The 12,578-nt window shown below is 49.9% G+C and overlaps 1 protein-coding gene across 2 annotated transcripts in view; it reads left to right on the top strand.

The window, feature by feature from the left end:
- Positions 1 to 12,578, top strand: part of LOC140387977 (activin receptor type-2A) — a 233,995-nt gene that overhangs the window by 180,104 nt on the left and 41,313 nt on the right. The gene's annotated exons all lie outside the window — the stretch shown is intronic.

The following is a 12,578-nucleotide window of genomic DNA, read 5'->3' as shown; positions in this document are numbered from 1 at the left end:
ATCAAGGACACGCAGTATTTGTTCCTTGAACAAGCTCCACTTTTCATTTGTGCCTTTCCCTGACAGTTTCGGTTCCCATCTTATGCTCCCTAATTCTTGCCTAATCGCATCATACTTACCCCTCCCCCAATTATAAACCTTGCCCTGCCGTATGGCCCTATCCCTCTCCATTGCAATAGTGAAAGACACTGAATTGTGGTCACTATCTCCAAAGTGCTCTCCCAAAAACAAATCTAACACTTGGCCCGGTTCATTACCCAGTACCAAATCCAATGTGGCCCCCCGTCTTGTCGGCCTATCCACATATTGTGTCAGGAAACCCTCCTGCGCACACTGTACAAAAACTGCCCCATCCGAACTGTTCGACCTATAGAGGTTCCAATCAATATTTGGAAAGTTAAAGTCACCCATGACACCTAGCCTGAGACCTCGACACCTAGCCTGAGACCTCCACACCCATCCATAATCTGCACATTCTCCCCGTGTCTGCGTGGGTTTCCTCCGGGTGCTTCGGTTTCCTCCCACAGTCCAAAGATGTGCAGGTTAGGTGGATTGGCCATGATAAATTGCCCTTAGTGTCCAAAATTGCCCTTAGTGTTGGGTGGGGTTGTTGGCTTTGGGTGGGGTGCTCTTTCCGGGGGCCGGTGCGGACTCGGTGGGCCGGGTGGCCTCCTTCTGCACTGTAAATTCAATGATAATCTATGATTAATCTAGGACAAAGGTTCGGCACAACATCGTGGGCCGAAGGGCCTGTTCTGTGCTGTATTTTTCTATGTAACTGAAACCCTCCCTCCTACACCATCCCTGCAGCCACGTGTTTATCTGCACTCTCTCCCTGTTCCTCACATCGCTAGCACGTGGCACCGGCAACAAACCAGAGATGACAACATGGTTTGTCCTGGCTCTCAGCTTCCACCCTAGCTCTCTAAATTCCTGTTTTAAATCCCCATCCCTTCTCTTACCTATGTCGCTGGTACCGATGTGTACCCCGACTTGTGACTGTTCCCCCTCCCCCTTAAGGATTCTGAAAACATGGTCCGAGACGTCACGGACCCTGGCACCCAGGAGGCAACATACCATCCGTAAATCTCTTTCGTTGCCACAGAACCGCCTATCTGTCCCTCTAACTATCGAGTCCCCAATAACTATTACTCTCCTGATTTCCTTCCTTTAGTTCTGAGCCACAGGGACGGATTCAATGCTGGAGATCCGCTCACCGTGGCTTATCCCTGGTAGGTCGTCCCCCTCAACAGTATCCAAAGCAGTATACTTGTTACTGAGGGGAACGACCACAAGAGGATCCCTGCACTGACTGCTTCCTCCCAGCCCCTCTCACCGTCACCCATCTATCTTGATTCTTCGGAGTAACTACATCCCTGAAGCTACTATCTATGACCACCTCTGCCTCCCAAATGATCCGAAGTTGCTCCAGTTCCCTAACGCGGTTTCTGAGAAGCTGGAGATGGGTGCACTTCCCACAGGTGAAATAAACAGGGACACTGACGGCGTCCCTCACCTCAAACATTTTGCAGGAGGATAATTGCACTGCCTTCCCTGCCATCCCCTCTAGATACAACAAGAAGAAAAAAAGAAAGAGCTTAACTTATTCCCTCTACCCCTTAGGTTAGAGGAGGTGGAAGGGTGGGGGACACTACAAGTGTAGTGTCTAGGGTTTAGGAACCGCTCAACTTAAATACAGGTAAAAATAAAACATTTAACCTGCAACCACTGTGCCCCGCACGAGAACAGCAATCAGCTGTTATGGGCCCGCGCAAACAATTTAAATCATTACTACTTACCCAGCAGTCACACTGTCCTCACGCCGACCGGATTCAGCTGGAAACTCCCAACAGTAAGTTTTTTAAAAATTTACTCTCCTTCTCAGCAAGCACTCACTCAGCAACCACTGCGCCCCGCACGAGAACAGCAGTCACTCTGTCCTCACTCAGACCAGATTCAACTGGAAACTCCCAACAGCTCCTCCACAAACCACCTTCTAGATACAGTGACCACAATGCAGTGATGCAAATTCTCCCCGCAACAGCCAATCAGCAGTTCCGCTCTGCTACCCTCTGCTGAATCAGACTACTACACTGGTCTTGTTCCCACGACTCCCAGGGTAACTCTGACCAAACCCCGACAGCTAGATCTGCGCCGAAACACCCGAGAGACTAACATTTGCATAACCTGTCCCCATGGGCTCCAGGCCTGTCACGTAGTCTGTAAAGTATCACCCTTAAAGGGACCATGCTACCACGCCCCACCCCTTAAGTTCCCGTACAGATCCCTGAATACAAAAGCCAAAAAACTCTTATCTACAGTTGTATACAGACAGAGTTGCAGTAAGAGAGCTCCAAACAAAGTTCGGTAAGTCTTAGGTGACTTCCTAATTCTTGCCGAAAGCTTCAACTTAGCAACTGGTCTTCCAGATTGGAGGCATCGGAGTCTACAATGAGGGCAGACGAATTGGTAGAGTCCACAATAGAGGCAGTACTGACAATCTCTTCAACTCCTCCTACGGCCCCTGATTATTTCCCTTGAGAAGATCTAGGTTCTAACGTCACCATCTCGGCAAATGATATACTGGTAGTTGGGAATAGGACTCCCCACCCCTTTGCGAGGAATGACAGTTTCTCCTCCTCAAATTATCAACATGTTTTCTAGCTTCACGGCACTGTGGGTCTATGACATAGGATACTGGCCTCGTCTTGCCAACAACTCTCACAGGTAACCATTTTAGTCCTCATTAAACTAAATATTTTGCTTGGAACGACTTGTCCTTCTTGGCTGTATAGTGGCAACCTTTCTGTGAGGCTTGCTTAGAACAAACAACAAAGAAAAGTACAGCACAGGAACAGGCTCTTCGGCCCTCTAAGCCTGCGGCGAACATGCTGCCCGTCTAAATTAAAATCTTCTACACTTTTGGGGTTCATATCCCTCTATTCCCATTCTATTCCTGTATTTGTCAAGGCGCCGCTTAAACGTTACTGTTGTACCTGCTTCCACAACCTCTTCTGGCAGCGAGTTCCAGACATCCACTACCCTCTGTGTAAAAAAACTTAACTCCCCCATCTCCTCTAAACTTTGTCCCTCGCACTTTAAACCTATGTCCCCTCGTAATTGACTCCTCCACCCTGGGAAAAAACTTCTGACTCTCTACTCTCTCCATGCCCCTCATAATTTTGTAGACTTCTATTTGCTCCTTCACCAACTTTGTTAGGTTCCAATTGTACATTGTCTGCCACTCTCTGTCACCTGGACCCCCAAATACCTAACCTATCCATAGCTACCCTAAATGGCAACATCCCCAATGTGGCTCCTCATTCACCGGAAACCTCGCTTTTCCCATATTCAACTTATAGCCCGAGAAGGTCCCGAACCTCTCTAATAAGCCCATAATGGCACGAACAGCAGCAGGTCACCTGTGTACAGCTACACCCGGTGTTCCCTACTCCCCCTTGTAATCTCCTGCCACTTTGCTGACCCCCGAAGGACCATTACCATGGGCTTTATCCCCAACGCGAACAGCATAGGCGACAACTGACACCCCTGCCTCATTCCCTTGTGCAACCCGTAGCTCCGCGAACTCATCTCGTTTAGCCGTACACTTGCCACCGGGGCCACGTACAACAGATGCACCCACGCCACAAGCTTTGGCACGAACCAAAACCTTACCAGAACCTCGAACAAGTACCACCACTCCATCTGCTCAAAACCCTTCTCCGCGTCCAGGTGGACATCACCTCCGGTACCCGTCCCTTCGATGCAGTCATGATCACATTTAGTAACGCCTAATATCACTTGAATGTTGCCTACCCTTCACGAAACCTGTTTGGTCCTCTGGAACTCATCCTTCCATCATTCCCGCCACTAACCTAGGCAACACTTTCACATCTGTATTCAACAGTGGTATGGGCCGGTATGACCCACACTCTAGAAGGTTCTTTCCCTTGGGAATTAGCGTGATCGTCACCTGTGTCAGTGTCTCCAGTCTTCTCCAGCGCCTCACTAAACGCTCCAATAAATGTAGTGCTAACTCTGTCTCAAACTCGTTATAGACCTCTGCTGGATAATCATCCGGCCCCAGGGCCTTGCACAACTTCATCCCTTTTCTGTTTTCCATCTCCTCTCTCAACCCTAAGGGTCCCTCCAGCACCTGCCTCCTCTCCTCATCCAACCGTGGGAATCCCAGCTTGTCCAAAAACTGCCTTATGTCCCCTTCCTCACCCACCGCCCCCGAATCTGTCAACCTCAATTATCTCATCCAATAACCGTCCATACTCCTCCCTCCTTCTCCTCCTATCTCTGTGCGCCTTGAACGAGATAATCTCCCCCGAACCACCACCTTCAACGTCTCCCAGAATGTGGCTGCCGAAACCTCCCCATTCTGGTTCAGCTCCACATAGTCCTTAATCACTGACCGCACATTGTTGCAGAACCCCCTGTCCACTAAAAGCCCCGAGTCTAACTTCCATCCCGTCCTCTGTTCCTGCCTTGAGCTAAGTCGTACCTCCAGCCAATGTGGTGCATGGTCAGAAATCATGATTACCGCATATTCTGCCTCCACCAACATCTCTCGGCTCACCACAAAAAGATCAGTTCTGGCGTATATCTTGTATACGTGCGAGAGGAAGTAGTACTCCCTCTTCCCCAAGTTCCTAAACCTCCACGGGTCCACCATACCCATCCTTTCCATAAACCCTCCCTGCTCCTTCAACATCCTCGACCTTCCCATTGACTTGAGGCTTGAATTATCCTCCCTTGGCTCCAGTACGTAATGATTGTGCATCATTTGGAATTATCTAATTCCATTTTTTAATTGGCGAACTTAGTGTTTATCCAGTGTCTTGTTTTATGAGAAAATTCTCATTTTAGAACTACCGGATGTGGACTTCCGGTGGCGGCTATGAAGGAGTAAGTCGCACATTTGGTGGCTCCCGCTCTGGTCGGACTTTTGGACCTTTCCCCGTTTTTCTACCGGACTTGAATTGTAAAACGGATGTTAGTGGCAATTGTTTACTGAATTCCCACTTCAGTGCATGGAGAGAAGGACTAGAAGTGTTTGTAAGGGCAGAAACAAAAAGATAAAGAAGGCTTGGGCTGTAGCTGCAACAGAAGACAGCATGGTGGAGGTTCGGACCTCTGGCGTGTCGACCCAGCAGTCTATGGAGCAGCTGATGCAAGTCATTCAGGAGGGCTTTGGTACACAGAAACGGGACTGCTTGGACCCGATAAAAGAGTATATTGCGGTTTGGAGCATAGATTGGACGCCCAGGATCGGGCGATCCAGAAGGTGGAGAAGGCGCTGGCTGAGCAGGAGGAACATCCGACTGCGGTGGAGCTGGAGGTGGGGATGCTGAGGGACCAGCAGAAGAAGCTCCTGGAGAAGGTGGAGGACCTAGAAAATAGGTCCCGCCGGCAGAACCTAAGAATCGTTGGGCTCCCGGAGGGGTCCGAAGGAACGGAAGCTGGGGCATACATGGCAGACATGTTTGTGAAGCTGCTGGGGGATGGGGCATTCTCCCGGCGCTTGGAGGTGGATAGGGCTCACAGAGCACTCGCAAGGAAGCCGCAAATGGGAGACTCCCCCCCCCCCCCCCCCCCCCCGAGGGCAATGGTGGTGAGATTCCATAGGTTCTTGGATAAGGAGTGCATTCTACAGTGGGCCAAGCAGACACGGAGCTGTAAATAGAATCGTAGAATCATAGAAGTTTACATAATAGGGCAATAGCATCCTACGGGTTTACCAGGACCTGAGTATAGAGGTGGCCAGGAGGAGAGCAGGCTTAAATCAGATCAGGTCGATCCTTTTTAAGAAAAGGTGAAGTTTGGACTGTTATACCCAGCCCGTCTCTGGGTCACGCATGAGGATCAGCACTTCTACTTCGAGTCGCCTGAGGACGCGTTGGACTTTGCGAAAAAGAAAGGGCTGGTGATGGATTGAGAACTTTTGAACTTGGCTGCAACGTTCATGTTTCTGTTTTTTCTTTTTGTTTCTCTGTTTTTGTAAAATGTTTCCCATTTTGCGTTTCATGGAAGAAGTTTGTGATGCCGTTTGCATTGATTTGGAACCAGTGGTAGAGCGGAGTGAGTTTTCATTTGCACAGTTAGGGGGATGGAGGGGTGCTTGTTTTGATTTTGGTGTTTTTCTGTTGGGCAATTGTGTGGGGATTGTTTGATGTTGGAGTTTGTTTATATAAGTGGGTGGGGAGGGAACAATAGGTGGGAGACTATCTGGCGCCGGGGATGGGGGCCACCAAGCTAGCTGGGCGAGCTAGTTCTCGGAAGCGCAGTGGGGGGTGTGCATCTGTTTGGTTTAGTAATGGGGTTTGGCTACAGGGTGTTGTTACTGGGGGGGGGGGGGGGGGGGGGGGGGGGGGGGGGAGGGGAGAATGTTCTGCTGACGAGGAAGAGACTTGGGCTGAGGGACAGAGAGGAGGTTGGAGGCGGGGGCTGTCTGGGGATGGACCGGTGGAGGTGCGGAGCACGGGCTGGAGACGGGCCTAAAAAAGGGGATGGCTGATCGGTGGAGGGGGCAGCAGGCAATGAGCCACCCAACTAGGCTGATCACCTGGAATGTTCGAGGGTTAAATGGGCTGGTCAAAAGGACATGTATGTTCGCGCATCTTCGGGGATTGAAGGCGGACGTGGTAATGTTGCAGGAGGCGCACCTTAGAGTTCCGGACCAGGTTAGACCGAGGAAAGGCTGGGTCAGTCAGGTCTTTCACTCGGGACTAGATTCAAAGACTAGAGGAGTCACGATCCTGATCAATAAGCTGGTGGTGTTTGAGGCGGGTAAAATAGTCTCGGACGTGGGAGGTCGGTACATTATGGTCAGTGGGAAGCTACAGGGGGTTCAGGTGGCATTAGTAAATGTGTATGCGCCAAATTGGGATGATGTGGAGTTTATGAAGAGGATGCTGGGGAAGATACCGGACCTGGACTCGCACAGGTTGGTCATGGGAGGGGACCTTAACACAGTTATGGACCCTGGCTTGGACCGGTCAAGCTTGAAAACGGGCAGGATGCACCAATGGCAAAGGAACTAAGAGGGTTCATGGAGCTGATGGGGGTGGTGGATTCATAGAGATTTGGGCAGCCGAGGGTGAAGGAGTTCTCCTTCTACTCACACGTGCATAATGTGTATTCCCGGATTGATTTCTTTAATTTGAGCAGGGTCATGGACACTGGGTACTCGGCGATCATAATCTCAGACCATGCTCCGCACTGGGTTGACCTGCAGGTTGGTAAAGACAATAACCAGTGCCCGCACTGGAGGTTGGATGTGGGGGTTTTGATGGATGAAGGGGTGTGCGAGTGGCTGAGGAAATGTATTCAGAGCTACCTGAAGGTCAATGACATGGGGGAAATTTCAGCAGCGGTGGTGTGGGAAGCACTGAAGGCGGTGGTCAGGGGGGGCGCTGATCTTGATTCGGGCCCATAGGGAGAAGGTGGACAGGGCGGAGACGTACCGACTGGTAAACATAGAGCATACAGTGCAGAAGGAGGCCATTCGGCCCATAGAGTCTGCACCGATCCACTTAAACCCTCACTTCCACCCTATCCCCATACTCCAATAATCCTTCCTAACCTTTTTGGACACTAAGGGCAATTTAGCATGGCCAATCCACCTAACCTACACGTCTTTGGACTGTGGGAGGAAACCGGAGCACCCGGAGGAATCCCATGCAGACACGGGGAGAACGTGCAGACTCCACACAGATAGTGACCCAGCGGGGAATCGAACCAGGAACCTTGGCTCTGTGAAGCCACAATGCTATCCACTGTGCTACCGTGCTGCCCTCAAAGGAGTTACTACAGATTGATAGGAGATATCTGGAGACCCCGGAGGCAGGGCTTTTAAGGGAACGGCGGAGGTTACAGGCGGAGTTTAGCTTGCTGACCACAGGGAGGACGGTGGAGCAGCTGAGAAAGGCGAGGGGGCGATCTATGAACATGGAGAGAAGGCCAGCAGAATGCTTGCACAGCAGCTTAGGAAGAGGGAGGGAGATGGGGAAAGTAAATGACGGAGATGGAAACCTGGTTGGTGATTCAGTCGGGTTGAATAAAGCGTTTAGAGATTTCTACAGCAGGCTGTACAGGTCCGAATCCCCTATGGGGCCGGAGGGGATGAGGCACTTCTTGGAGGGGCTGAATTTCTCAAAGGCGGACGGGGAGCGGTAGAAGGGCTGGGGGCCCCAATCGGGCTGGAGGAGATAGTGGAGGGCTTGAGGCCATGCAGGCGGATAAGGTCCGGGTCCGGACGGGTACCCAGTGGAGTTTTATAAAAAGTTCTCAAGGATATTCGGGCCGGTGTTATTGAGGATGTTCAATGAGGCAAGGAAAAGAGGGGTGCTGCCCCCGACGATGTCACAGGCAACGATTTCGCTGATTCTTAAGCGGGACAAGAACCCGGAGCTGTGTAGTTCCTCCAGGCCGATCTCCCTGTTGAATGTAGATGCCAAGTTGCTGGCCAAAATCTTGTCCTCCAGGATCGAGGATTGTGTTCCGGACGTTATTGGGGAGGACCAGACGGGGTTTGTTAAGGGCAGGCAGTTGGTGGCCAATGTAAGAAGGCTGTTAAATGTGATCATGATGCCCCCGGAAGGTATGGAGGTGGAGGGTGTGAGCGCAATGGATGCAGAAAAGGCTTTTGATTAGGTAGAATGGGACTATCTGTGGGAGATACTGGGACGGTTCTGATTCAGGCGGGGCTTTATTGACTGGGTCAGGTTACTGTATCAGTCTCCTGTGGCAAGTGTACGGACGAATAGGACAACATCGGACTATTTTAGACTGCACCGGGGGATGAGACAGGGATGCCCCCTCAACCCACTGTTGTTTGCGCTGGCTAAAGAGCCGTTGGCAATTGCTCTGAGAGCCTCGAGGGGCTGGAGAGGACTGGTCCAGGGGGGGGGGGGGGGGGGGGGGGGGGGGGCGGAGAAGAGGAGCACATGGTTTCGCTCTATGCAGATGACCTGCTTCTGTACATTTCGGACCCAACAGAGGGGATGGAAGAAATCATGAGGACTCTAGGGGAATTTGGCCGGTTTTCGGGGTATAAGCTTAATATGGGAAAGAGTGAGATGTTTGTGGTCCAGGCGAGGGGACAGGAGAGGCGACTGGGAGAGCTGCCATTTAGGTTAGTAAAGGGAAGCTTTTGGTACCTAGGCATCCAAGTGGCGCGGGAATGGGACTGGCTGCATAAATTGAATCTGGCCCGGCTGGTGGACCAAATGAAGGACGATTTTCAGAGATGGGACGCGCTTCCGTTGTCTCTGGCTGGGAGGTTTCAAACGGTGAAGATGACGGTCCTCCCGAGATTCCTATTTGTATTTAAGTGTCTCCCCATCTTTATTCCGTGGTCCTTTTTTAAGCAGGTCAACAGAGTGATCACAGGCTTCGTCTGGGCAGGCAAGACCCCATGAGTAAGGAAGGTAATGCTTGAGCGGAGTCGGGGAGAGGGCGGACAGGCGCTGCTGAATTTGAGTAGTTATTACTGGGTGGCTAATATAGCCATGATCAGGAAGTGGGTGGTGGGGGAGGGGTCGGCATGGGTGCGTATGGAGGCGGCTTCATGTAAGGGCACCTGTTTGGGGGCGTTGGTAACTGCGCCTCTGCCGTTCTCGCCGGCACGGTACTCCACCAGTCCCGTGGTGGTGGCGGCGCTGAGAGTTTAGGGCCACTGGAGGTGGCATTTGGGAGCAGTGGGAGCATCGGTCATGGACCCAATCTGTAATAATCACCGGTTTGCCCCGGGGAGTATGGACAGGGGGTTCCGGTTATGGTGGAGAGCGGGGATTGAGAGGATGGGGGATATGTTCATAGAGGGGAGCTTTCCGAGTGTGAGGACGTTGGAGAAAAAGTTTGGGTTGGCGAGGGGAAAGTAATTCAGGTTTCAGCAGGTGCGGGACTTCCTTCGTAAACAGGTGTCAACCTTCCTGCTCCTGCCGCTAAGGGGGATTCAGGACAGGGTAGTTTCCAGAAATTGGGTAGGAGAAGAGAACATCTTGGAGATTTAGAAGGAGCTTATGGGGTCGGAGGAGACGCAGACCGAGGAGCTGAAGCGCAAGTGGGAGGAGGAGCTGGGAGGTGAGATAGAGGATGGTCTATGGGCAGACGCTTTGAGTAGAGTCAACACGTCTACAACATGTGCCAGGCTCAGCCTGATACAATTTAAGGTTGTTCACCGGGCTCACATGACAGTGGCCCGGATGAGCAGATTCTTTGGGGTGGAGGACAGGTGTGCAAAATGTGCGGGAGGACCGGCAAACCATGTCCACATGTTTTGGACATGTCCAAAGCTTAGGGGATTTTGGCAGGGGTTTGCAGACGTCATGTCCACGGTGTTAAAAACAAGGGTGGTGCTGAGTCCAGCGGTGGCGATTTTCGGGGTGTTAGAAGACCCGGGAATCCGGGAGGAGAAAGAGGCAGATGTTCTGGCCTTTGCTTCCCTGGTAGCACGGAGACGGATCCTATTACCATGGAGGGACTCAAAGCCCCCGAAGTCGGAAACCTGGCTATCGGACGTGGCTGGCTTTCTCTGTTTGGAGAAAATCAAGTTTGCCTTGAGAGGGTCACTGTTAGGGTTCACCCGGAGGTGGCAACCGTTCGTCGACTTCTTTGCGGGAAATTAATCGTCAGCAGGGTGCGGGGGGAGTAGTTTAGATTAGAGTAGGGGGTCAATAACCTGTACGAGAGATAAATGGCTTTTGCACTATGTTTATGGTTTAATGTATATTGTTTATTTTCTTGTTGTCGCTATACCAAAAATACTTCAATAAAATGTTTATTTAAAAAAAAGAATTATCAGATATGGCTTGGTTGAGAGTTGTACTGCCAATGTTCTGCAGATGTTCATGCCAAAGTCAGCAGGACTATTATTCTGATACTCGGATTTATTCTGGTGCTGAATCACTTGAAGTGTTTGCAATAGAATTGATTTGTTTACTTTTTTGGTTTTCTAACTTCCATTAAATAGTGGATTTGTGAGAAGAGTTTTGAGAATTGAAAATTGTAGGTATTTGTAGTCTCTTTTTCCTCATTTTTCTACATACTCCCCTCTCAAAAGCAAGTGCAAACGATGGCCCTGTTTATGCAAATAATACCTACATTGGGATCTTTAGAACAGTGGTTATCGTGAATGAAGAGCAAACTCTCCCCTGCTGCTGAGGAATTGGTATTAGTTTGATTAAGGGTATATTTAATTCTAGGCAAGACGTTGTAATGAAACTTTAAACGTTCCCGTTCAATGGCGCCACGAGTATGTGATTGTGATATTCCAGCAATTACTTAGTAAAGTAAAATCTGGGGCAGCACCGTGGTGCAGTGGTTAGCACTGCTGCCCCACGACGCTGAGGACCCGGATTCAATCCCGGCCCCGGGTCACTGTCTGTCGAGTTTGCACATTCTCCCCGTGTCTGCGTAGGTCTTACCCCCCACAACCCAAAAGATGTGCAGGATAGATGGACTGGGCACACTAAATTGCCCCTTAATAATAAAACAAAATTAAAATCCCACTTGGCCTTAGCTCTGGCTATTTTTGAGACCAACATCAGCAATTGCCTTAAAATCAATTCATATCTGATGTTCAGTAAATCTTCCTTTTAATAATAATAATCTTTATTGTCACAGTAAGCTTACATTAGCACTGTAATGAAGTTACTTGTGTAGCCCCTAGTCGCTACATTCCGGCGCCTGTTCGGGTCCACGGAGGAAGAATTCAGAACGTCTAAATTACCTAACAGCACATCTTTCGGGACTTGTGGAAGGAAACCCACTCAGACACGGAGAACGTGCAGACTTCGCATAGACAGTGACCCAAGCCATGAATCGAACCTGGGATCCTGGCGCTGTGAAGCAACAGTGCTAACCACTGCTACCATGCTGCCCACATAACTAAATTCCATGCATTCAATTTTGGTTAAAATTTTAACTTGGGTACACTGCACTCTGTATGTAAATGGCAACTGAATTGTCATGTTATAATGAAAAATTCTTCAGTTGTTAACTACAACATGCTTGAAATGAAATGAAAAATGAAAATCGCTTATTGTCGCAAGTAGGCTTCAAATGAAGTTACTGTGAAAAGCCCCTAGTCGCCACATTCCGGCACCTGTTCGGGGAGGCTAATACAGGAATATTTAATGTTGATGTTTAATATCTGTGGTTCCCCAATGGTTAGTAATTTTTATAATAATCTTTATTGTGTCACAAGTAGGCTTACATTAACACTGCAAATAGGTTACTGTGAAAATTCCCTCGTTGCCACATTCCGGCCCCTGTTTGGGTACACTGAGGGAGAATTGAGAATGTCCAATTCACCTAACAAGCACATCTTTCGGGACTTGTGGAAGGAAACTGGAGCACCCCGAGGAAACCCACACAGACATGGGGAGAACGTGCAGACTCTGCACAGACAGTGATCCAAGCCGGGAATCAAACCCAGGTTCCTGGCATTGTGAAGCAACAGCGCTAACCACTTTGCTATAGTAACTGGAATGGGACACATCAATGCTTTTATTTTTATTTAATGTTTCAAAACTGGTTCAATCTAATGCTGAGAAGTGATAAAATCT

The sequence above is a fragment of the Scyliorhinus torazame genome, chromosome 2 (genome assembly GCF_047496885.1).
Source record: "Scyliorhinus torazame isolate Kashiwa2021f chromosome 2, sScyTor2.1, whole genome shotgun sequence".
NCBI lineage: Eukaryota > Metazoa > Chordata > Chondrichthyes > Carcharhiniformes > Scyliorhinidae > Scyliorhinus > Scyliorhinus torazame.
The sequence above is the reverse complement of the archived record's forward strand: the minus strand, read 5'-3'. Positions and strand labels throughout refer to the sequence as shown.